General features: G+C 45.1%; 8 non-coding genes across 8 annotated transcripts; 7 read left to right on the top strand and 1 right to left on the bottom strand.

Annotated features, from left to right (window-relative positions):
- The first annotated feature begins 7,119 nt into the window (after positions 1–7,119).
- On the top strand, positions 7,120–7,208 carry trnay-gua (transfer RNA tyrosine (anticodon GUA)). The gene is given in 2 exon segments: positions 7,120–7,156; positions 7,173–7,208. It is a non-coding gene; the product is annotated as a tRNA-Tyr (tRNA).
- A 1,718-nt stretch (positions 7,209–8,926) lies between these two features.
- Positions 8,927–9,015, top strand: trnay-gua (transfer RNA tyrosine (anticodon GUA)). Its single transcript is given in 2 exon segments — positions 8,927–8,963; positions 8,980–9,015. It is a non-coding gene; the product is annotated as a tRNA-Tyr (tRNA).
- A 114-nt stretch (positions 9,016–9,129) lies between these two features.
- Positions 9,130–9,202, top strand: trnas-acu (transfer RNA serine (anticodon ACU)). Its single transcript has one exon. It is a non-coding gene; the product is annotated as a tRNA-Ser (tRNA).
- Positions 9,203–10,306: 1,104 nt separating this feature from the next.
- On the top strand, positions 10,307–10,395 carry trnay-gua (transfer RNA tyrosine (anticodon GUA)). Its single transcript is given in 2 exon segments — positions 10,307–10,343; positions 10,360–10,395. It is a non-coding gene; the product is annotated as a tRNA-Tyr (tRNA).
- A 114-nt stretch (positions 10,396–10,509) lies between these two features.
- Positions 10,510–10,582, top strand: trnar-acg (transfer RNA arginine (anticodon ACG)). The gene has a single exon. It is a non-coding gene; the product is annotated as a tRNA-Arg (tRNA).
- Positions 10,583–11,687: 1,105 nt separating this feature from the next.
- Positions 11,688–11,776, top strand: trnay-gua (transfer RNA tyrosine (anticodon GUA)). The gene is given in 2 exon segments: positions 11,688–11,724; positions 11,741–11,776. It is a non-coding gene; the product is annotated as a tRNA-Tyr (tRNA).
- Positions 11,777–13,067: 1,291 nt separating this feature from the next.
- On the top strand, positions 13,068–13,156 carry trnay-gua (transfer RNA tyrosine (anticodon GUA)). The gene is given in 2 exon segments: positions 13,068–13,104; positions 13,121–13,156. It is a non-coding gene; the product is annotated as a tRNA-Tyr (tRNA).
- Positions 13,157–25,633: 12,477 nt separating this feature from the next.
- On the bottom strand, positions 25,634–25,706 carry trnam-cau (transfer RNA methionine (anticodon CAU)). The gene has a single exon. It is a non-coding gene; the product is annotated as a tRNA-Met (tRNA).
- Between the last annotated feature and the right edge of the window lie 672 nt (positions 25,707–26,378).

A 26,378-nucleotide genomic window follows, 5' to 3' on the forward strand; every position in this document is an offset into this window, starting at 1 on the left:
CTCATCAGTCCCAGACCCAAGATTAGTTTTAGCTCTTTTGAATATCTGTTTCTCAGTTTTTCCCACGCAAAGTGGAAATCCCAGAAACCTCTTGTGTTTGTTGTTGTGTATCGTCCACCTGGCCCTTATTCTGAGTTTCTGTCTGAATTCTCAGAGTTTTTATCCCAGTTAGTGCTGAGTACAGATAAAGTCATTGTAGTGGGTGACTTTAATATTCATGTAGATGTTGAAAATGACAGCCTGAATATGAACTTTAATTCTATATTAGACTCTATTGGATTTTCTCAGAGTGTTCACGGACCGACTCACTGCCTTAATCACACCCTTGATCTTGTTCTGACTTATGGCATTGAGAGTGAACAGTTAACAGTGTTCCCTCATAACCCTGTCTTATCTGACCATTTTCTGATAACCTTTGAGTTTACATTACTTGACTATACAGTTTCTGAGAAGAAATTTACGTATAGAAGGTGTCTATCAGAGGATGCTGTAGCCAGATTTAAAGAATTAATTCCATCATCCTTTTCTTCACTGCCATGTGCAGATATGACAGAGGACGACTACCTAAACTTTACTCCAGCAACACTTGACTCTCTTGTTGACAGCACTATAGTTTCAATGCTTACAGCACTGGGTAATGTTGCCCCTCTGAAAAGGAAGGTAATCAGTCAGAAGAGGCTGGCTCCTTGGTATAATTCACAGCTGCGTGCTTTAAAGCAGACTGCAAGAAAGCTGGAGAGACAGTGGCGTTCCTCTAATTTAGAAGAGTCTCAGTTAGTCTGGAAAGATAGTTTAACAATGTATAAGAAAGCCCTTCATAAAGCTAGAACTGCTTATTATTCATCATTGATAGAAGAGAATAAGAACAATCCCAGGTTTCTTTTCAGCACTGTAGCCAGTCTGACTAAGAGTCCGAGCTCTGCTGAGCCAGTTATTCCTTTAACTCTCAGCAGTGATGATTTCATGAGCTTCTTTATTAATAAAATTGTTTCTATCAGAGAGAAGATTGATGGAGTCCTTCCCACTATTATTAGTGATGTATCATCAAGTACAGCAGCTTTAGAAGTATCTTTAGAACCTGATTTGTATTTAGATGGCTTCTGCCCAGTTGATCTCTCTGAACTAACGACAGCAATAGTCTCTTCTAAACCATCAACTTGTGTTTTAGACCCAATCCCAACCAGACTGTTCAAGGAGGTTTTCCCATTAATTGACACTTCCATATTGGATTTGATCAATCTGTCTTTGTTGACAGGATATGTAAACACAAACAAAAACAAACAAAAAGTTTTCAGTGCAATCTGTTGGTTTTCTTAGCTAGGAAATTGTTTTTGAATTGGCTCTATATGAACGAATTGGATTATTTTATGAATTATGATTATTATTAATTAATTGAATTCCAATTGGCTTGAATTGGACTTACTATCTAAGTGCCTTGAGATGACATTTGTTGTATTTGGCGCTATATAAATAAAAATGAATTGAATTGAATTGATGATCACTGACTCGTGTTAAACAGTCGAGGAGTCGAAAATAAAGTTGATTGTGGTTTATTAACAGAAATAATATAAATTACACACTTCAAGGGTTCAAGTGGCTTTGTAAGTTTCTCATGTTCTGGATTCCAATGTCCATTCATTCTTCCTCTCTTTGCCACGGTCTTTGATGGTGTGCGCATCACCGAACCCTCCTATTGGCATCCGGATGGCACACCTATATACCTTTCGGCATATTTCCCCCTTTGCCTGTAGAGGGCGTACTCATTCATTCACACTCACACATTCACTCACTCTTACTCATACATACTCAAGACAGGAATTATATTAGATGTAGAGAAACAAATGAAGTTCTGAATGTAAAAAAATGGAATTTGTAAATGATAATATTTAAAGACAATGAATGATAAACACAAACTATTCAAGTGGCTCCTACAGTAAACACAATAAAACAAAGTCGAACATCTCAGATTGTGCCAAAAGCCAAAGAAAAAAGATGGGTCTTAAGTTGGGATTTAAAAACAACAAGTGAAGAGGCCTGTCTTATGTCCAAAGGAAGGTCATTCCATAGCTTGGGAGCTGCCACAGAAAAAGCACGGTCCCCTCTGAGCTTGCGCTTTGTCTTTGGGACCCTGAGAAACAACTGGTCAGCTGACCTGAGGGAGCGGGAGGGTGTGTAGGAATGTAGCAGCTCAGACAGGTAGGGAGGGGCAAGGCCATTACAGTTTTTCTCAGTCGCTTTGGTACAATTCTCGAATCATCCTCGCCATTTGCAAAACAGTACGCCATTTCTCAAAACTGTTTGGACAAATAGCAAAACACCATGGATGACCTGCAAAAGCCACTCTCTTGCTCAAAATCCTTAGTTCATCTCTCAAAACTAAATATCTGTGTCAATGAACATGTCAGTGCCATCAGAATGTCAAGTCCTTGTGTCATTGTGTACGGATAAGACAGTCAAATTGCTTAGTCATGTTGTCAATATAACAGTGTACTCTGGAGGGATGTTCTGATGTAAACTATGGCTAAGTTTTGATGACAATTATTGTAATTTACACCTTAGTGTATGTGTGAGATTGATTACAAGAGACAAGATTCACAATTAACCTTTTACTGTTTGTAATTTGTACAAAAAAGAAAAGACAGCACTGTATAGCACAAAGAAAAAGTAGAAATGTGAACCTACAATCTAGTAAGGGAAAACTGTACATACAGTGCTGTAGGAATTACAGTGCAGACAGTCTTCCTAGACCTGTTGACGTTCCTGTCTGTTGGGCCACATATTCTCATCCACGTCACATTGAATATTATCTCTTGCGATGCAGCGTGGAAAGAATCTTCTTGAGTGTCTTATCCAGCCTCTGCAGGCCTCTGCTGTGATGTCCTCATACGCCGCATCCATGGCAGCCAGAAGGGTAATTTGTGTATGTGGCTGGCGATCATACACTTTCCAACGCCACGCAGAGAAAAACTCTTCAATGGGGTTAAGGAATGGGGAGTAGGGTGGGAGGAACTCCATCAGCATCCTATTGTGAGCTGCAAACCATTGCCTGACGATGTTTGAGCGATGGAAGCTGACATTGTCACAAATTACCACATGCTTTGGCAAGTCATCTCCAATCTGACCTCTCATGTTCAGGGATGAGATCCCCGTAAAGAGCGTCTAAAAAGGTGACTAGACGCTCTGTGTTATATGGACCAATAAGGGGAATATGCGTTAGCACACCATTTTCTGAGATGGCAGCACCCATTGTTATGTTCCCGCCCCGTTGGCCTGGCACATCAACTGTCGCTCTGTGCCCGATGATATTTCGGACAGATTTTGAACAAAAGTCTAATGGAAATGTATAGAAATATGCTTGACATATTATGACAACTTGTTCAACCATTTTGCATGTAAAGACCTATACGATGAACTAATGCCTTAATGTTGTGGGGGGTGAGACTATTCAACAGAGACCTGTACAATACATTTTGATCAACATGACAAAAGCAATTGATAATGTAGGAAACAGCAGAGAATTGTACATAATCATGTGCATGGATGTGCCAAATCATTGGCAACTTGCTGAAAGAAATGAGAAACTGCTTGTTTGATGTGCACAAGTGACACAATGATGTGACAATTGAACACGTAGTTTTGAGAATTACAACTCTGATCTGAGAATTGTCCAAAAGCGACTGAGAAAAACTGTAAGAGCTTTAAAAGCAAATAAAAGGCTTTTAAAATGAATCCTAAAATATACTGACAACCAGTGAAAAGAAACTAAAACAGGGGAAATATGGTCAAATTTTCGTGTCCCTGTTAAAAGTCGTGCAGCAGCATTTTGAACCCTCTGAAGCTGGGAAATGCATGAATCACTAGCCCCTTTCACACTGCCGAATAACCCGCATTTAATCCGCGAATTTAGCGTGGCCGCTGTTGCGTTCACACTGCCGACCCGGGCTGCCGCGTCAACTCGACTCGCCTTTCGACCCGCGTCGGACCCTAGTCTTTTTGCCGAGCCGAGTTTGGTGTGAACGCAATCGACGCGCTCTCTGGGAAGAATGGGTTTAACTTTGGCTAGCTGCCTTAAGTGAAAAAAGCTGGATTTTACAACAGCTCTAATGTGAGCTTCCAGCTTAAAGGACAAGACCGTTTTTTTTACATTGGGTCCTTGATTTCACATTATAACATGATGTTCTACTCACCCCTGCTTGTTGTTGGTAATTTGGAGCTGTTCCGAAGATATTCGAGAGGCGTCTGCTTTCTCCACCCAGCCTGCTCCCTCCACCCAGCCTGCTCCCTCAACCCAGCCTGCTTTCTCCACCCAGCCTGCTTTCTCCACCCAGTCTGCTTTCTCCACCCAACCTGCTCCCTCCACCCAGCCTGCTTTCTCCACCCAACCTGCTCCCTCCACCCAGCCTGGTCCCTCCACCCAGCCTGCTTTCTCCACCCAGCCTGCTCCCTCCACCCAGCCTGCTTTCTCCACCCAACCTGCTCCCTCCACCCAGCCTGCTCCCTCCACCCAGCCTGCTTTCTCCACCCAGCCTACTCCCTCCACCCAGCCTGCTTTCTCCACCCATTCTGCTCCCTCCACCCAACCTACTTTCTCCACCCAGCCTGCTTTCTCCACCCAACCTGCTCCCTCCACCCAGCCTGCTCCCTCCACCCAGCCTGCTCCCTCCACCCAGCCTGCTTTCTCCACCCAGCCTGCTCCCTCCACCCAGCCTGCTTTCTCCACCCAGCCTGCTACCTCCACCCAGCCTGCTCCCTCCACCCAGCCTGCTCCCTCCACCCAGCCTGCTTTCTCCACCCAGCCTGCTCCCTCCACCCAGCCTGCTCCCTCCACCCAGCCTGCTTTCTCCACCCAGCCTGCTCCCTCCACCAAGCCTGCTTTCTCCACCCATTCTGCTCCCTCCACCCAGCCTGCTCCCCCAACCCAGCCTGCTCCCTCCACCCAACCTACTTTCTCCATCCAGCCTGCTTTCTCCACCCAGCCTGCTTTCTCCACCCAGTCTGCTTTCTCCACCCAGCCTGCTCCCTCCACCCAGCCTGCAATAGCTGGCCGTATGTCTGAGGTGTGAAATGTATAGTAAACTGTAGAATAGTAGATAGATAAAAGAAAACTTGAACAAAATGTCCTTTAACTAATATCTGTTCTGTTGGTTGTGTTGTCTTAGGGTTTAGATGAGTCAGGCGTACCAGGCCTGGACAAAGTGGACAGCTTGGCTGAGTATCTGGTGGAGCTGAGGAACAAAACCTCTCTGACGCTGAGCAACCAGGAGGTCAGTAACGTGTTGTTGCTTGCTGCATACATGCACTATGCACACTCCTCAGCTCACTTGAACATTGCTGTGTCCTCATGTACAATTGTGTTATTTCCCTGTGTAGGTGAGCAGCATTGTTGCTCTGTGGAAGAGCCTGCTGGACTTTGACAAGCAGAGGGTGGTATTTGCTGCAAGGCACCAAGACAAACTGAACACTGGGAGGTTTAGTTCCCCCAAAAGGAAGCAGGAATTTACCCCTGGGGTGGAAAGTGTGAAGCGTCATGCCTTAACAACCACAGCCCCATCTGCCCAATGGCCAGACTGCTGCCGCCTAGTGGAGCCCATCTTTGTTCGCCTCTGCAGGATCCATCGTAGTCCAAAAAAAAGAGGGACAGGCACATTCTCAAGATGGGATCTGATCCTTCAGGACTACAGAAAGATCAGGCAGCTCATTTTAGCAAACGGAGCTATCATGCAGCAGACTACCTTGCAGCTGGTGGATGTGAGCTACACCACCCTGGTTCAGTGGCATAATCAAAGGGTGAAAAGGCAGGAAACGGCTGTGGTGCAACAAGGGCTAAACCTTCCTAGCCGGTTTTCTGTAGCTGCTGACCCACTTCTCCCCGCCAATATACGTCCCCATTATGCCATACCACATTCAGAACCAACACATATTTACAGTTTACCCCCTAACACTGTGGGACAGGCCAAATTAAAAAGAAAGCTGCAATTTACAGATGATACAAATCCACCAGGACAGCAGCAGCTTCTCCCTGCTCCACCCAAAAGGCCTCAGGTAATGACAATTGCTCCAGTGGCCTCACAGGTTCGTGTTATCCCCACTACTCTACAGACACAGAGTTTTTGAACGTTCTCTGCCACTCCTCCACATGCTCCTGCTCTGGCTCCTGTTTTGGTCCCTCCTCTGGCCCCTGCTCCGGCTCCCATAGCAGGCTCCACTCACCCTAATAGAGCACCCCGAAAACTGACCCGCAAAGTTTTGCACAACACGTGCAAAAAATGCGGGCAGTTCAGAATGGCTGAAACAGGACACAGCCAATATAGAGGGCAAATTGGCAAAAGTCCCTCTGGTGAAACTCTAACTAAAGAGCAGTGGCTGGAAGAAATTAAAAAGAAGACACAAGTGTGTACTCATTTATACTTTTTTAGCATTTACAAACTTTTTTTTGTTGTATATACTTTATATTGTGGTACAGTCTTTCCACCTCCTTTGGCATTACTGGGCGCTTCGAACAAGTGCACCACCATTTGTCGGCGGTCACCCTGTGTCTCACAGCTGTTGCTGTGGCTCCAACTTTAGCTGGGACCACTTCTCTGTCCCTCCTCTCTCTCTCTGCCCGTTCTAACTCCATCTGGGGAAGTTCGGCATCTGTATATTCTGGTTCATAAAGATATCCCTTTAGCTCTATGGTAAAAGGGATGTCTTCATCATCAGTGTCGTAGTCAGACATGATTACGTTAACTTTCCGAGCAGTAAACACCGTGAAACAGGCGCAGCTGTTGGCAGCGCGCATTGATACTGCAACCTAGTGCCAAACAATTGTGAGGTGTAACTTTTTCGCAAGATAAGATTTTGTGATAGAAATGTATTACTCTTTTGAATGCATATTCTTTTGAGAAGAAAAACGCTTTATATGTGAAGTCCCAGCCAACTAGCCGGACTACTTACTTCACCCCCAAAACGAGGCTGTAACTCAGCTCACAGGACGCCGCGGGGGGTAAGAAAATGTTCTTAAATAATATTTCTAGAATGGGATGTTATAAAGCTTCATGTCAAAAGAGAAGAACTATCCCTTTAAGCCTGGTTACATGCATCCATACAGGATTAATGAAAAGGATGTCAGCTTTGCTCCCTTCGATAGCTCAGTTGGTAGAGCGGAGGATTGTAGGTGTCCAACAACAGTTATCCTTAGGTCGCTGGTTCAATTCCGGCTCGAAGGATGTGCCAAGCTTTTGTATACAGAGGCTCTTTTGGCCAACTCCGTCAATCCTTTCAAAGCTTTTGGAATATGCTGTTTTACGAAAGACTGTTCCACTCTCTATCAGATTTGCTAAGGGCTAGTGGCGCAATGGATAAAGAGTCTGACTACGGATCAGAAGATTCTAGGTTCAACTCCTGGCTAGCTCGGCACGCTGGTTTTAGTCTCTCACTTCTCCCACTGCTTTAGAACAGGATCGCTTTAAACCTTTTACTCCCTGGGTATCCCAGCTCACTTACGCCCCAAAGATACCTCACAGTGTGTCGTCTTGCAACACATGTGGCTGACCCCACACCTTAAGGAAAGCTCGTCTTCCTCTTTATCTCTGCTGTCAATGATCCCACCCCGAACCCCACCTCCCGACCGAAATTGTTTGCATCGCTGAAAAAAGATCCCACTTTCAACTTGGATTTCTTATACTTTTTAAATAAATAATTTGTCTACAGGCCTCTGTCCCGTATCAAAGGTCTGAAAGAATCAAACAGCACAAATGCAGACGGTCAGCCCATTTAAAGAGCATAAAAGGGGTCAAAGTATCAAACAGGCCCCAATGAGAAATAGTGCCTTTTTAATGAGTCACCAAGGCCACATATGTTCTGTGTTTTTTAGCTCTTCTAAAGGGAGGGTTTTCACACACCGCCACACCCAAAGTATAAACATCCTAACAACAGAAGATGAAAATCATGTGCCAAATGAATGGATGGATAGACCTGACAAAAAAAGAACCAAAACAAAATGGCTGGACTTTTGCGCTGGACAATGTGAGGGTATATTGAGGATCAACATCTGTGTTGGACGATGTGGAGACTTTCCCAGATAGATGCCAGATATGTTTCTGTAACGACTAAATGCATGATAGAAACTGAGGCTGATTTGATCTGAAACGCATCTGAAACTGATGGTTTGTCATCACTTTTTGTGTTTATTTAACTGATAAACAGGCCCAAGCGCCTGGCTCCCTTCCATAACTCATTTGGTACAGCAGAGAACTGCTAGCCTGGCGACGCCATCCTACGTACTTCCGCCCAAAGATTTTGGCTCCGCACATAGTCTGGCCAAATCCCCCTACCTCGGTTCGCTCAGTGTTTTGCCAATCAGCAAACAGTTGCGAGTGGTGACGCAGAACTCACGCGCGGAGTCCATTGTAGTCCATATAATTGTAGTTCAACCGCAGCGGAAATAAACATGGCAACGGAAGAACGCTAGAAGCTATCCATGAAGTTGTCTCAACTCTGGAGATCATTACACAATTAAAACGAGAGCAAGAGGAATGCCTCGTCAATTTTGTTAGTGGCAAGGATGTCGTAGCTCTCCTTCCAACTGGCTTTGGTAAAAGTTTGATTTATCAAATGGTACCGGTATAATGAAAGCGGATGTGGGAAGCGTGATTCGCGAGCTACAGCCTCGCGAGAGTAAGCATGAACCTCGGCGCATAACCAACGTCATTTCTAAACATTATGATTGGTTAAGGGAACTCCGTTACTCCAATGAATTTAAGTTGCTGGGTAAGGTCCCGCCCTCCATGGAAACAGATTCCTCTTGGGTTTTCCCAGACTGTTTGACAGAGTCAACAGTCGGCTTTCGCCCAGGCTAGAGAACTACAGGTGTCCCATGATACGCATCTTAAGCCTGGTTACATGCATTCATACAGGATTAATGAAAAGGATGTTGGCTTTGCTCCCTTCGATAGCTCAGTTGGTAGAGCGGAGGACTGTAGGTACCCAACAACTGTTATCCTTAGGTCGCTGGTTCAATTCCGGCTCGAAGGATGTGCCAAGCTTTTGTATACAGAGTCTCTTTTGGCCAACTCCGTCAATCCTTTCAAAGCTTTTGGAATATGCAGTTTTACGAAAGACTGTTCCACTCTCTATCAGATTTGCTAAGGGCTAGTGGCGCAATGGAGAACGCGTCTGACTACTGATCAGAAGATTCTAGGTTCAACTCCTGGCTAGCTCAGCACGCTGGTTTTAGTCTCTCACTTCTCCCACTGCTTTAGAACAGGATCGCTTTAAACCTTTTACTCCCTGGGAATCCCAGCTCACTTACGCCCCAAAGATACCTCACAGTGTGTCGTCTTGCAACACATGTGGCTGACCCCACACCGTAAGGAAAGCTCGTCTTCCTCTTTATCTCTGCTGTCAATGATTTTGCTACAAACACAAAAAAAAACCATGCCTGCCAGCCACATGCCGCAGAGCTACATATGCTATCCTTGGGATACGAAGGTGTTTCGGATCACATCAAAGCCACACACGACAAAAACCCACAACCGGCCGTGGTCGTATAGTGGTTAGTACTCTGCGTTGTGGTCGCAGCAACCCAGGTTCGAATCAGGGTCACGGCAACCCCCCGACAGAATTTGTTTGCATCGCTGAAAAAAGATCGCACTTTCAACTTAGATTTCTTAAACTTTTAAAAAAATAATTTTGTCTACAGGCCCCTGTCCCGTATCAAAGGTCTGAAAGAATCAAACAGCACAAATGCAGAAGGTCTGCCCATTTAAAGAGCATAAAAGGGGTCAAAGTATCAAACAGGCCCCAATGAGAAATAGTGCCTTTTTAATGAGTCGCCAAGGCCGCATATGTTCTGTGTTTTTTAGCTCTTCTAAAGGGAGGGTTTTCACACACCGCCACACCCAAAGTATAAACATCCTAACAACAGAAGATGAAAATCGTGTGCCAAATGAATGGGTGGATAGACCTGACAAAAAAAGAACCAAACAAAAAGGCTGGACTTTTGCGCTGGACAATGTGAGGGTATATTGAGGATCAACATCTGTGTTGGACGATGTGGAGACTTTCCCAGATAGATGCCAGATATGTTTCTGTAACGACTAAATGCATGATAGAAACTGAGGCTGATTTGATATGAAACGCATCTGAAACTGATGGTTTGTCATCACTTTTTGTGTTTATTTAACTGATAAACAGGCCAAAGCCCCTGGCTCCCTTCCATAACTCATTTGGTACAGCAGAGAACTGCAGGTGTCCCATGATACGCATCTTAAGCCTGGTTACATGCATTCATACAGGATTCATGACAAGGATGTCAGCTTTGCTCCCTTCGATAGCTCAGTTGGTAGAGCGGAGGACTGTAGGTGCCCAACAACAGTTATCCTTAGGTCGCTGGTTCAATTCCGGCTCGAAGGATGTGCCAAGCTTTTGTATACAGAGGCTCTTTTGGCCAACTCCGTCAATCCTTTCAAAGCTTTTGGAATATGCAGTTTTACGAAACACTGTTCCACTCTCTATCAGATTTGCTAAGGGCTAGTGGCGCAATGGATAATGCGTCTGACTACGGATCAGAAGATTCTAGGTTCAACTCCTGGCTAGCTCAGCATGCTGGTTTTAGTCTCTCACTTCTCCCACTGCTTTAGAACAGGATCGCTTTAAACCTTTTACTCTCTGGGTATCCCAGCTCACTTACGCCCCAAAGATACCTCACAGTGTGTTGTCTTGCAACACATGTGGCTGACCCCACACCGTAAGGAAAGCTCGTCTTCCTCTTTATCTCTGCTGTCAATGATTTTGCTACAAACACAAAAAAAAAAACATGCCTGCCAGCCACATGCCGCAGAGCTACATATAGTATCCTTGGGATACGAAGGTGTTTCGGATCACATCAAAGCCACACACGACAAAGACCCACAACCGGCCGTCATCGTATAGTGGTTAGTACTCTGCGTTGTGGTCGCAGCAACCCCGGTTCGAATCTGGGTCACGGCAACCCCCCGACAGAATTTGTTTGCATCGCTTAAAAAAGATCCCACTTTCAACTTAGATTTCTTAAACTTTTAAAAAAATAATTTTGTCTACAGGCCCCTGTCCCGTATCAAAGGTCTGAAAGAATCAAATAGCACAAATGCAGAAGGTCTGCCCATTTAAAGAGCATAAAAGGGGTCAAAGTATCAAACAGGCCCCAATGAGAAATAGTGCCTTTTTAATGAGTCGCCAAGGCCGCATATGTTCTGTGTTTTTTAGCTCTTCTAAAGGGAGGGTTTTCACACACCGCCACACCCAAAGTATAAACATCCTAACAACAGAAGATGAAAATCGTGTGCCAAATGAATGGGTGGATAGACCTGACAAAAAAAGAACCAAACAAAAAGGCTGGACTTTTGCGCTGGACAATGTGAGGGTATATTGAGGATCAACATCTGTGTTGGACGATGTGGAGACTTTCCCAGATAGATGCCAGATATGTTTCTGTAACGACTAAATGCATGATAGAAACTGAGGCTGATTTGATCTGAAACTCATCTGAAACTGATGGTTTCTCATCACTTTTTGTGTTTATTTAACTGATAAACAGGCCAAAGCCCCTGGCTCCCTTCCATAACTCATTTGGTACAGCAGAGAACTGCAGGTGTCCCATGATACGCATCTTAAGCCTGGTTACATGCATTCATACAGGATTCATGACAAGGATGTCAGCTTTGCTCCCTTCGATAGCTCAGTTGGTAGAGCGGAGGACTGTAGGTGCCCAACAACAGTTATCCTTAGGTCGCTGGTTCAATTCCGGCTCGAAGGATGTGCCAAGCTTTTGTATACAGAGGCTCTTTTGGCCAACTCCGTCAATCCTTTCAAAGCTTTTGCAATATGCAGTTTTACGAAAGACTGTTCCACTCTCTATCAGATTTGCTAAGGGCTAGTGGCGCAATGGATAACGAGTCTCACTACGGATCAGAAGATTCTAGGTTCAACTCCTGGCTAGCTCGGCACGCTGGTTTTAGTCTCTCACTTCTCCCACTGCTTTAGAACAGGATCGCTTTAAACCTTATACTCCCTGGGTATCCCAGCTCACTTACGCCCCAAAGATACCTCACATTGCGTTGTCTTGCAACACATGTGGCTGACCCCACACCGTATGGAAAGCTCGTCTTCCTCTTTATCTCTGCTGTCAATGATTTTGCTACAAACACAAAAAAAAACCATGCCTGCCAGCCACATGCCGCAGAGCTACATATGCTATCCTTGGGATACGAAGGTGTTTCGGATCACATCAAAGCCACACACGACAAAAACCCACAACCGGCCGTCATCGTATAGTGGTTAGTACTCTGCGTTGTGGTCGCAGCAACCCCGGTTCGAATCCGGGTCACGGCAACCCCCCGACAGAATTTGTTTGCATCGCTGAAAAAAGATCCCACTTTCAACTTAGATTTCTTAAACTTTTAAAAAAATAATTTTGTCTACAGGCCCCTGTCCCGTATCAAAGGTCTGAAAGAATCAAACAGCACAAATGCAGAAGGTCTAACCATTTAAAGAGCATAAAAGGGGTCAAAGTATCAAACAGGCCCCAATGAGAAATAGTGCCTTTTTAATGAGTCGCCAAGAACGCATATGTTCTGTGTTTTTTAGCTCTTCTAAAGGGAGGGTTTTCACACACCGCCACACCCAAAGTATAAACATCCTAACAACAGAAGATGAAAATCGTGTGCCAAATGAATGGGTGGATAGACCTAACAAAAAAAGAACCAAACAAAAAGGCTGGACTTTTGCGCTGGACAATGTGAGGGTATATTGAGGATCAACATCTGTGTTGGACGATGTGGAGACTTTCCCAGATAGATGCCAGATATGTTTCTGTAACGACTAAATGCATGATAGAAACTGAGGCTGATTTGATATGAAACGCATCTGAAACTGATGGTTTGTCATCACTTTTTGTGTTTATTTAACTGATAAACAGGCCCAAGCCCCTGGCTCCCTTCCATAACTCATTTGGTACAGCAGAGAACTGCAGGTGTCCCATGATACGCATCTTAAGCCTGGTTACATGCATTCATACAGGATTCATGACAAGGATGTCAGCTTTGCTCCCTTCGATAGCTCAGTTGGTAGAGTGGAGGACTGTAGGTGCCCAACAACTGTTATCCTTAGGTCGCTGGTTCAATTCCGGCTCGAAGGATGTGCCAAGCTTTTGTATACAGAGGCTCTTTTGGCCAACTCCGTCAATCCTTTCAAAGCTTTTGGAATATGCTGTTTTACGAAAGACTGTTCCACTCTCTATCAGATTTGCTAAGGTGGCGCTACCTCGATCACGTTAGTCTGCATCTCCCCTCCAATAGGCTTCGCCCTTCTCCATTCTCACATTGAACGGTTTAGCCAATGTCTCACCGACTCACAATGGACCGAGCCTATCAACGCCCGAGCTCACAATGGAGCTCGGCCAATCACCGTGACGATATACTAGCTTATCAGCGCCCGAGCTCACAATGGAGCTCGGCCAATCACCGTGACGATATACGAGCCTAGCAACGCCGGAGCTCACAATGGAAATTGGCCAATCAAGGTGAAGCCCTAACTTGGAGTTGACCTCCCCTCCCCTCCCGCTCCCCCTCCTCCAACAAAACAAACAAAAAAACAAATTAAAGATTTTGTCTTCGTTAGGTTAGAGGATTATAAAAGTTAGCCGTTACAGAAGAGGGATTTTTCATCGAGCCGTTGTCTCTGCCGACTTAAAAAAACAGTCTTACAGTAAGTATCAAGTTATATTGTTTCTTATATATCCTTCCATTCAAACAAACGTCGTATTAATATAGCTAAACAGCTAAAAATAATATACCATAGATTAAATAAAATAGTGTTATTATGATGTCGCGTTCTGTGAGCAAAGTATAATGACACATTTAACTTTATAGCATAGTAGTAACCTTAAAATGTCAATAGATAGATAGATAGATAGATAGATAGATAGATAGATAGATAGATAGATAGATAGATAGATAAGTAATTGACTGTAATTATTGTTGGTATAGAAATATTATTGATATGGATTTTTTTAATGCTTTTATGTTGTACCAATTGTTAACTGTATAAAGTGCATAAATACTTTGTTATGTTTGATTCTCCTCATTTCTAATGTTTTCTTCAGATGAGCTCCAAGCCAAAGAGCCATAAAGGAATGGGATATGAGGAGTGGATGGCAAGGCTTAGGGCATTTGCCAGCAATGGGGTTTGGCCTTCAAACGCCGGAAATAGACCAGCCCCGAGGCAGAAGAAATGGCATGATCTCTATCAGAAGGTAAAGTAAAGCCACTACAAAAAAGAAGAGACATGAGTAATTGTCATTAATGAGATGATGCTGTAATGTTTCAGATAGAAAAATGCCCCATGCAAACATGAGGTCAGACCACTCTTTTTGGAGGGTCTATGACCTGTGACTGTGGCTTTCACTCTGCTAAGGTAAACTGGTTTAAAATTAAATCTGATTACGATAAGTCATTTTCACAGCTATGTCTTGTCTTTTACAATTCTAGTGAATGATGGCTTTTAACTTAGAATATATATGTTTTTGTAGCCTGCACTGCAGCCTCCTCCTCCTCCTCCTCCTCCTCCTCCTCCTCCTCCTCCTTCTCCTCCTCCTCCTCCTCCTCCACCTCCACCTCCACCTCCTCCTCCTGTGACCCAACACTCTATGGCTTCACCATCTTCTTCTGCTGATACAGCTCCAGCCCCACGGTCCTTTTTGAGGTCCCCTCCATCTTTGTCAATGGTAAATGTTTTTGTTTCCCTGCTAAATACTTTGTATGATTAATTTAGCCTTGTGCAACAAACTGTAATAACAGTTTTCGAAGGACACATTTTTATGCTTATTTTGAAGATGGGATTCATATTGGATTTACTTTACATGAGTGTACATTTGTCATTTCAGTTCACTAAATCCCATTTTGGTGGGTCTTTTTCGGATTCACTGAAGCACAACTTGGTAGCCCGGAAAACACCTAGCCCATCTCCATCCTCTGTGAGGACCTCCAGCCCATCTCCGTCCTCTGTGAGGACCCCTATCCCATCTCCGTCCACTGTGAGGACCCCTATCCCATCTCCATCCTCTGTGAGGACCTCCAGCCCATCTCCGTCCTCTGTGAGGACCCCTATCCCATCTCCATCCTCTGTGAGGACCTCCAGCCCATCTCCGTCCTCTGTGAGGACCCCTATCCCATCTCCGTCCTCTGTGAGGAGCCCTAGCATTGCTCCATCTTCCCCGGCACACACCTGCGAGACTGTTTCATCTGTGAGTACAGTAGTATGTCTTCATTAAAGTAATGGAGTTCTAAGTCTTCTTTAATGAGACATATTTATGCAGATTTCCAAATCTCTTGTGCTGTTTTCAGGGGGAGCCTGGAACGTCACTGTTACAGTCAGCAGCAGCCGGGGATGCAGCTTCTTTCTGGTTGCCGAGTGAAATGAGGAAAACCATCCCTGTGCAGGACCAAAGATGGATTTCAAATACCCTCTTTCGCTCTGGCAAACTGCGCCCAGATTTGAAGCTCTGGTATGAGCCTCCTGTGCCAGCCCATCGGCTTCTGGTGTGGATGTCCTATTATCAGTGGAAGGTCAGGGTGTTCTGCCAAGCCTGTGGGAAGCATCTTACAGGTGCTGGTATCCACAAAAGGGCTCGGAAGGTCCTGGATATTGATAGGTTTTACCTGCTGGTGACGGAGACACTCAAGCGGAGTGGGTGCAATCTCACATACCTATCAACGTCCCAGACCATCCGGGATCAGCTGGACTTGCCGCACCAAAAGCTGTTCCGGTTTATCCTGACCCAGAAGTTAGTAAAACATTTTGTAAAATGGTAACTTGAGGCATAGAAAATAAATAGATCTGTAAATGTAACTGTAAACTAAATACTTTATTAATCTGAATTCCAGGTATGCCTGTGACATACCTGTCATCCGCCTGATGCGGGATCGGACTCAGGGCAACAGCTCTGCACGGCTGTTAAAACAGCTGAAAGAAAACCACGGGGAGGAATGGCTGGATAGGTTGGGGCACTATTTTGAAGAGTGCTCTAACTTTGTTAATGGGCCCAGCCTGTTCCCAGTTGTGTGCCAGGAGCCCCCAGAGCCCGCTGATGTCCCCACTGCTCGCTGGTTGCTGTCTGTGTATGGCAGAGACATCCTGTCACGCATAGACCACATCAAGGCCAGCCTCACATCCACCTTGGGCACCATCTTAAAGTTGGACTCCACCAAAAAGGTGAGTAATAATGTAATGATAATAACAATTATAATTATCATCATCATTATTATTATCATATGCTCCTAGAAAAACTACTTTGTAATGTGAGAGTATTAAATACACTAATTTAAAAAGGTTTGGTAGATCACACTAATTTTTTCTAATTTCACAAACAACTAAACTTGTTTAATTCTAATTATTTGTGAAATGTTTATTGTATAAAGTGCATAAAAAATGCAATGAAATCTATGGCATACAGTGGTTTCTAATGACAAGACAAACTGTGAGATTTAACATCACATTTTTAATTGTAGATCACAAAGAAGCTGGCAGGACACAGCAAAGGAACGGCCCTGTGGGTGTCTTCTGTGGGCAACGAGCTGGGCCAAATCTTAAATAGTGTCCTGACTGTGCAGGAGGGTCCAGGACTGGACAGGATGGCTGCTGGCCTGATGGAGCGGTACCGCCAGGCTGCGGTTGCACCTCCCAAGGTGCTTTATGTGGACTGTGGCTGCTGTATATCTGAGGGGCTGAGCAAGCTGCAGGCCAGGTTTGGGGAGTGGCCAGATCTCCACATACGACTTGACATTTGGGATTTCATGCGGCGGCTGGCTGTGGGATGTACGACAGATGCTCATCCCCTGTATCCTGCTTTCATGAGGGCCCTCTCCTCGTGCATCTTTGAGTGGGATGCAGGGGACCTCGACCTCCTCCGGAGATCTAAAACAAACCAGCTCCAGCAAGAACAGAGACCTGGTATAACCAGATCCATGGTGGACAGCCAAATAACAAAAAAAGAGTTGAGTACTTTCTGCCGTAGGAGGACTCGGGGAGAGGAATCAACTCTTGTACAACTAGAACGGCTGCTGGAGGAGCTAAGGGGTCCAAAAGGGAGAGACCTGATGGGTGTTCCTCTGCTGGATGAAGTGAGGATGGATCACATCTGGCGTGTGCAAAAACGGCACATAAAATGCATCCAGGATGTTCCAGGGATTCCGTTGTACACTGAAGTAGGCAGCAGGAACAAGAGTGGCATCAAGCTCAGCAGCTGCCGCTGTGCCCGAGGATCAACATCGCTCGAGTCAGTTCACTGCCATTTGAACAGGTTTATTCCTGGTAAGTCCCTCTCTACATGATTACACCTCTTAGCTGGATTTGATATCAAAACTGGATTAACAAGCAATTTTTCTAAGACATAAATATGTTGTTTTGCTTGTTTTTTTCAGGAACCAGTGCAAATCTGCTGAATTTCCAGCTCTATCTCCTGGAAGGCCTTAACAGGTGGAATCAGGATCGGGGCGCTGCAGCAGTGAGCGGCGAGCCGTCGTGTCTTCTCACATATGATGGAGACACGACACGATGCATCAACAACAGCCTGAAGGTGCTCGGCCGAGAATACGTCCCCAACTTCACACCTCCAGCAAAATACACAGGTACTTCAAAATGATGTCTGTGAAGGTAAAAAAAACTGTTTGTATGACTGAGTCACTAATATGTATGAAGAGTAAAGAAGTGTTTTCCTATCTGTGTGTGTGTTTGTTATGTTTCCGTAGGTGAGCTGCTGGCTGTTGGCTGCCTGTTAAGTCAAACGGGCGAGCCTCTGAAAGCACAGCCTGACTCGGAAGAGACTGACGGGCTTCTGGAAGATGTGGCCGCGAGTGAAGGAGAGGAAGATGAAGGCTTCATGATGAAGATGCTCTGGACTTACTGGTGTCAGGACTTCAAGGTGAGACGCTTTCCTCTGCAACCTCACAGCTCCAAGCCTCCACCCAACCTGCTGCCTCCACCCAACCTGCTGCCTCCACCCAACCTGCTCCCTCCACCCAACCTGCTCCCTCCACCCAGCCTGCTCCCTCCATCCAGCCTGCTCCCTCCACCCAGCCTGCTTTCTCCACCCAACCTGCTCCCTCCACCCAACCTGCTCCCTCCACCCAACCTGCCCCATCCACCCAGCCTGCTTTCTCCACCCAACCTGCTCCCTCCACCCAACCTGCTCCCTCCACCCAACCTGCCCCATCCACCCAGCCTGCTTTCTCCACCAAACCTGCTCCCTCCACCCAGCCTGCTTTCTCCACCAAACCTGCTCCCTCCACCCAACCTGCTGCCTCCACCCAGCCTGCTTCCTCCACCCAGCCTGCTCCCTCCACCCAGCCTGCTGCCTCCACCCAGCCTGCTTCCTCCACCCAGCCTGCTCCCTCCACCCAGCCTGCTGCCTCCACCCAGCCTGCTCCCTCCGCCCTGCCTGCTTCCTCCATCCTGCCTGCTCCCTCCACCCAGCCTGCTCCCTCCACCCAGCCTGCTCCCTCCGCCCTGCCTGCTTCCTCCATCCTGCCTGCTCCCTCCGCCCAGCCTGCTCCCTCCATCCAGGCTGCTCCCTCCATCCAGCCTGCTCCCTCCATCCTGCCTGCTCCCTCCACCCAACCTGGTCCCTCCGCCCAGCCTGCTTTCTCCACCCAGTCTGCTTTCTCTACCCAGCCTGCTCCCTCCACCCAGCCTGCTCCCTCCACCCAACCTGGTCCCTCCGCCCAGCCTGCTTTCTCCACCCAGTCTGCTTTCTCTACCCAGCCTGCTTTCTCCACCCAGCCTGCTTTCTCCACCCAGCCTGCTCCCTCCACCCAGCCTGCTCCCTCCACCCAGCCTGCCATAGCTGGCCGTATGTCTGAGGTGTGAAATATATTGTAAACTGTAGAATAGTAGATAGATAAAAGAAAACTTGAACAAAATGTCCTTTAACTAATATCTGTTCTGTTGGTTGTGTTGTCTTAGGGTTTAGATGAGGCAGGCGTACCAGGCCTGGACAAAGTGGACAGCTTATCTGGTGGAGCTGAGGAACAAAACCTCTCTGACGCTGAGCAACCAGGAGGTCAGTAACGTGTTGTTGCTTGCTGCATACATGCACTATGCACACTCCTCAGCTCACTTGAACATTGCTGTGTCCTCATGTACAGTTGTGTTATTTCCCTGTGTAGTTGAGCAGCATTGTTGCTCTGTGGCAGAGCCTGCTGGACTTTGACAAGCAGAGGGTGGTATTTGCTGCAAGGCACCAAGACAAGCTGAACACTGGGAGGTTTAGGTCCCCCAAAAAGAGGCAGGAATTTACCCCTGGGGTGGAAAGTGTGAAGCGTCATGCCTTAACAACCACAGCCCCATCTGCCCAATGGCCAGACTGCTGCCGCCTAGTGGAGCCCATCTTTGTTCGCCTCTGCAGGATCCATCGTAGTCCAAAAAAAAGAGGGACAGGCACATTCTCAAGATGGGATCTGATCCTTCAGGACTACAGAAAGATCAGGCAGCTCATTTTAGCAAACGGAGCTATCATGCAGCAGACTACCTTGCAGCTGGTGGATGTGAGCTACACCACCCTGGTTCAGTGGCGTAATCAAAGGGTGAAAAGGCAGGAAACGGCTGTGGTGCAACAAGGGCTAAACCTTCCTAGCCGGTTTTCTGTAGCTGCTGACCCACTTCTCCCCGCCAATATACGTCCCCATTATGCCATACCACATTCAGAACCAACACATATTTACAGTTTACCCCCTAACACTGTGGGACAGGCCAAATTAAAAAGAAAGCTAAAATTTACCGATGATACAAATCCACCAGGACAGCGGCAGCTTCTCCCTGCTCCACCCAAAAGGCCTCAGGTTCATGTTGTCCCCACTACTTTACAGACACAGAGTTTTTGGACGTTCTCTGCCACTCCTCCACATGCTCCTGCTCTGGCTCCTGCTCTGGCTCCTGTTTTGGTCCCTCCTCTGGCCCCTGCTCCGGCTCCCATAGCAGGCTCCACTCACCCTAATAGAGCACCCCGGAAACTGACCCGCAAAGTTTTGCACAACACGTGCAAAAAATGCGGGCAGTTCAGAATTGCTGCAACAGGACCCAGCCAATATAGAGGGCAAATTTACTGTCCCTCTGGTGGAACTCTAACTAAAGAGCAGTGGCTGGAAGAAATTAAAAAGAAGACATAAGTGTGTACTCATTTATACTTTTTTAGCATTTACAAACTTTTTTTATTGTATATAGTTACTGCTGTTTCAGACCTCTCAATCTTTTAATTTATTTCACAGAGGGTTATTTATTTTATTTAGTGATGATACTACATGTTTTTTGTTATTGTGATTGTGTACAAAGTCCAACTGTTTCAAATTTGTAAATTTGTAAAGTAAATGCTAAGATTGTTCACAGTTTTTAGTTTTTTTAGGTTAAAAAATTGTTTAATTCACTGTTTTTGTTGTTGACAAATAAATATTTGGTTCTTTAAAAACAGATAAGGTCTATGATCTTTTACTGTGAATAAATATGAGCTGCTATTGATTCTGAAATATTAGTGATAATTTTATGCATAAACTAGGAACAATTTATCACTCACTTCACTCAGAAAATGCTTTAGGAAATATACATACTTTATATACTTTATACATACTTTAAAACAATACTATAGTTTGAGCCGTTTCATTAAAACATAATATGCGACTGGGGGGATCGAACTCGCGACTCTAGGATCAGCCGCATTCTTCTTCCTCTTTCTTTCCCCCTCCCTTCTTCCCCCTTCTTTCCTTTCTTCCCCCCCCTTAACAGACTATTGTTCCCCAGCTTTGGCGCAATAGGTTAGCGCGTTCGGCGGTTAACCGAAAGGTTGGTGGTTCAAGCCCACCCAGGGGCGAGTGTGTGTACCAACAAATCTACCAGTTAGCAACCAGTTGTAGTTTTGGTAGCAAATCGATATCTGTAATGGGTAACTTGTCCCACTGAACCCTCAAGTTATCCTTTAAGTCATTTGGTTGAGAAGAGTTAAGGTGCCAAAACATGCTGAGCTGTTTGATGAGAGATATTACAATTGTATTGTAACTGGTAATCTTGCTGTATAGCACCTCCACTTTTTGGTTCAAGTTTGACATAGATCAGCAGCAGTTCACTCGAGTCTCATCACGCAAAAATACAGAAAGCTTGCATCTACCGCCATGAGGGGGCAGTCAAGCTCAAAGCCACGGCCACTGCCAACAAAAGCCAGGAAGAGTTTCTGTGGCGCAATAGGTTAGAGCGTTCGGCTGTTAACCGAAAGGTTGGTGGTTCGAGCCCACCCAGGGACGAGTGTGTATACCAACAAATCCACTGGTCAACAACCAGGGGGGTATTCCTCGAAAGTAGCTAAAGAAAGCCAGGCTATAGCCAGAAATCATCGCTTGAACTAGCACCATCTCCCAATTAAGCCTCAAGTTGCTCCACAAAGACATTTCAGCTGCATCTCAGCGAGGCTAATCCAAGCGAGGCTTACATAGCCTAGCTAAGTGTGAGTGCACGAGGAACGTAAGAAGCCCTGACAAGTGGATGGTGGAACAAAGGAAATGGCAGAAAAGGAGAGCAAGACATCAGCTCTAATTTTTTCGGCAGCTGAATAAATAATGCTGATGGAGCTGTATGAGGATTTTAAAAGTGTCATCACCAGATATGATAATACAGCTGCGATCAAAAAAGCGAAGAAACGGCATGGCCAGGCTAACTGCTGACAGACTAAACACTTAAGTTCTGAAAGTTTCAATTGTTAGACATTTATTTTACTGTCCTCATGTATTTATGCTCTCCTCTTTGTGTTATAATTTGTTTACATAAAGCATGCTGAATTATCTCTGGATGCGATGTACAGCCCACATATACTGGCCCTGCTCAGTTTATTAATAACCCAATAATCGACACGCATCATCATACTTTGTGACTATATTATCGTGAGTGTGTGACCCACATATTATTTTTTCACTGTTACATCTCAACAGGAGCTATCTTAACAGCCAAAAGCGTACCTGGCAGCAGGTGAAGGTAAAGCACAGCAAAATATTTCAGAGTGGTAAGTAGCCTTTGAAGAAATGTGTTTGTCCAATAAAGAGAGCACCAAACTAGATATGGAACACAAGAAACTGAAAATAAAAGAGATCAAGCTAGAGATTATGAAACTGGAGAGGGATGTTAGTATAAATTCAGATAAAGGAGAATTTCGTGTTGTGAACTGTATTTAATTCTGTTTTCTCTCCACAGCTTGAGAAACATGTAATAATAATTAAACAATTCAACACAACTTGAACTCAAACTTGTCATTATTTTACGATTCATGCAAAGTGTTAGAAATGTGTTTTTTACATTTATATTCACAGTGGGGTGCCATGAGCTAAACGTGTGGAAAGTTATTAATCATCTCTGTCCATTTAGCCTTCTTACACTTGCTCTGACTTAAACTGCTACTGTGTCACTGCTAACTTATGAAAAGAAGTTCTAACTCAAAAGTCACAACAATAAGGATCAAAGGAAATATGTGTCCCTGTACAGGTCCCTCACTGTGTCAGGAGAAACTGAGTCCTTTCAGGCACTGGAACTCAACGAAGAAAAGACTTGAGCCTGAAAAGTTGTCCACAAGACAAAATGTATAAAATATGAAGTATACTATAAAATTTAAGATGGCTCTGTCAGAAGTCAGCTATGGTGCTTGAGAATTTTAAGCAATGAACCTGTATTTAATTGGCCAAAGGTCATTTCTATCCGTGCCCTTGTTTTAGCATGTGCATGTGCATGTGCATGTGCATGTGCACATGCCCTTTTTCCTGGATCAGGATATGGCGTGAGGAGGTACGGCCAACAGAAGTTTGATCCAGCACTTAAAGTCAAAGTTCAGCTCTGTTACCACCATCACAGCGTCCTCAGTGGTGCCTCTTTGAATGATCACAAACCTCCTGAAATGCACAATATGAATAAAAAACATTCTTTCCCTGCCATTTGCTGCCTTTGTGTACCTCAAGTACTCTGGAAAAGATTTCCCTTCAGAATTGCTTTGACTCTGTAGTAGCCAATTTCCTGACAATACCAGTTATGTCACTGTCCATGAGCTTTACTGGCCACAACCCTGGATCATTTAAAAGTAGATCCTCACTTTCAGACTGGCAAATGTCCATTAACCCTGCCCCCTCCTGCTCTTGCTCCTTACTCTGTGCTGCGCTGTCATCTGCACTGCTGGCACTGGCCCTGTTGTCGTCACCATGGCCTGATGAGGGGCTTGGTTCTGTATCATGGATTCAAATGGAGTTTAGTTAAAGCATGCAGGTTAGTGATGCACGGACGTTAATGCATAGAAAAGTTAAATGCATGCAAGTTACAGTTATGCATGCAATCAAATTGACTCCATACTTAGCTGTAAAAGTGTAACCCTTAAAAGAAGGGAAACATCTTATTGTGAATCAATTTTAAAGTGACATGGTACTCTTTGCTACTTTCTCACCATCTTCACTGCTGGTCCTCGTCCTGTCCTGCTGCACTTCAGCAGTGGTGGTGTCACTGGCCGCTGCAACATTGCCTGATGTGGAGCCTGGCTCTGTATCAGTGATGAATGCAAGATAAGTTAATACAGGAAAAGGTTAAAGCATGCAGGTTTCAGTTATACATCCAAGTTAGATGTATATTAATATGTTAGCCTACCATTCGCTAACATCCAGTGTTTGAATGCTCAAAGTCAGTGAGTGAACTTACCTTTCTTTGAGAAAAACTGAGTGACCAGTTGCCTGCCTCTACTGGCCCTCTCGTCTTTCTCCCGTCTTTCCTTCCGCTTCTGATAACCCGACTTCATTCTAGATTATTTCAGTCAGCTCACCGTCCATCATGTGTTTCAGACAGCCGCTCCGTACACCTGACTGCATTTCGGATGCGTTCAACTACAATTCGATCAGAACTGGACCGCACCATTTTGCAAGAGGGGGAGGGCCGAGTAAATGTCAATATGCCAAAGAACTAAAGAAAAGTTATTGAAATCGAAAACTGTGTTTAATTAGTTTATTTTCCTTTAAAAATGTTGTAATTCATTAGAAAATTCTAAGAATGGGCAACAATATTAATATTATATTATCACTACCTCCGAGGGCCCCCCAGGCCGCTGGGCCCTTAGAAACGTTATCACCTTTCCCCGCCTGGCGGCGCCCCTGGTGATGCCCGCCTCCACCAGGCTGTGCACCTGCTCCACCTTCGCTAGAAATAAAACCACCGCACTGTTCATGCGGGCAGCGGACTTTACCGAACCGTGCCCGATCACCTGCCCCACGGCCAGCGCTACTTCCTCCACGCTGCACGGAGAGCCGGCACCGACTCTGATGCCGTGCTTCCGGGACAGCATGGAGAAGCCGCCAGACGCCATTGCGGCCGGGAAGCGCACCAAACAAATGCGAAAAAAACCTCGAAATTAACCTCACAAGACTACACAATGTACGCAGAACTAACACAACTAATGAAACATTTAACAGAGAAAACAAGGATAGTGAATAATGGGTAGAAAAACCACCTTTACACTTAGCTTTTCTCTCAGCTCTTCCACTCACACTCCTCTCACCAGCAGAAGAAGAAGAAGAAGAAAAGGAGGAGTGAGGATGCGCAGTGGTGGAATAGGGGGAAAAGGCCGAGGAGCACGAAGACACCGTGCTGTCCCAGATGAAATTCGGGCCATAATTATAGATCATGTCATCATTCATAGCCACATAATTTAGCTTGTTTTTTGTTTGTGTTTATATTACAGTATATGTGAGCTATGTATATTTTTCTTTTCCTTCTACAATACTATACTGTATGGAAGTTACGTACTTCACAGTATTTGTGTGAATAAAAATGGTTGGTATGAGTGTATTGTGTGTGCTTTGAGGCTACTCTTACTGTGAAACGTTTTTCCTTCCGTTTTATACACTATTGTATTCTGTTAGGTAGTCCTATGCCATAGTGACAAAACATCTAAACAGTTTGACTTGTAGTGCTCACACAATGCCAAAAGGACAATGCATTTTGGGGGCACTGACTATTTACATGGGAAAGAATAGAGAAGTGCAAAGCCTATTGGAGGTGAGATTTAGACCAACGTGGCCTGCAAAACATAAATATGCATGTATTGTCAGTCTAGGCTCACTTTCCCCCACCCATTCATTGGTCCTGCAGACTTTGCTAAAGGTATGGGATAGCCACTTGCCCAGCTCACATGGATTGCATGGCAATCAAATAAGTGGATGGTAGGAAATACGATATTCTAATCTGCAGCCCCCTGTGACATCTATGGGGGGCGAGAACGGCAAAACCGAAGAAAAATGTGTCTGACATGACAAGTTTAAGTAGATAATAAAGGAAGGAGAAACTGAAAGGCGACAAATATCTGATTGCAAGGCATCTCTAAAAGAGCGATGGTTCGAATCCCCATAACTTGGCTTTGACACAAGGAGACAAAGATCTGATTTCAATGCTTTTAAAAAAAAAAGAGATGGTTCGAAAGCCCATAACTTGTGTTTGACACCTTCCACACTTTGGAGTGAGTGAGCTTCCGAGTGGGCTTTCTTCAGCTCCAACAGAGAGCAATCGGAGCCAAGTTTCCAGCTGTTACTGAGGTGAAGTGCTATAAACACATCAAAACACCTGCCCCGTGTGAGGGTCGAACTCACGCCCTTCAGATAATGAGACTGACGCGCTGCCTACTGCGCCATCGAGGCCTTCAAAACAGAAATATGCATGTACTGTCAGCCTAGGCACACTTTCCCACACTCATTCATTGGTCCTGCAGACTTTGCTAAAATATGTGATGAGCACGTAGCTACTTGTTCAAAAGACCTGTTGTCTGGACTTGAGGTTAAACAATCAACTCACAAGTTTCTTTATCTGGCATTCATTCTCATTTTGAAAGTTTATGGAAAGTTGCAAAAGAGGTAGTTTCACGTGGGATAAACTTGACTGAATTGTCCCATGTCAGTCTATGTCAAGAGAAGGAGAGTCTGCAAAGGTGCTTTTGTCACACAGCGTATTCTATTATGTCAGCGTGATGAACTTACAATCACAATTATTGATAACGTTTAATCCACTACTCCACCTCTGCCCATGAAAGAATTTGATGCACTGGATTGAACCTCTATTCCTTGATGGTCATTACTTTACTGCAAAAGTGGAGATGCTCACAATTGCCTGATGTTTTAGGTGTGTTTATTCGCCTACAATCGTTTTAGCACAGCCATTCTGGCCACTGCTGCTGTTCATTTTGCCCGCAATAGCAATGACATGAGCAATACCCGAAATGTTCAGTGGTGAATAAACAAAGGGAAAAAAAAATACATGATCTACTGTCATTGGGTAACGCACTACGTCTGCAAATTTGCATAAACTTCGAGCGA

This window comes from Odontesthes bonariensis, chromosome 8 (assembly GCF_027942865.1).
Source record: "Odontesthes bonariensis isolate fOdoBon6 chromosome 8, fOdoBon6.hap1, whole genome shotgun sequence".
NCBI lineage: Eukaryota > Metazoa > Chordata > Actinopteri > Atheriniformes > Atherinopsidae > Odontesthes > Odontesthes bonariensis.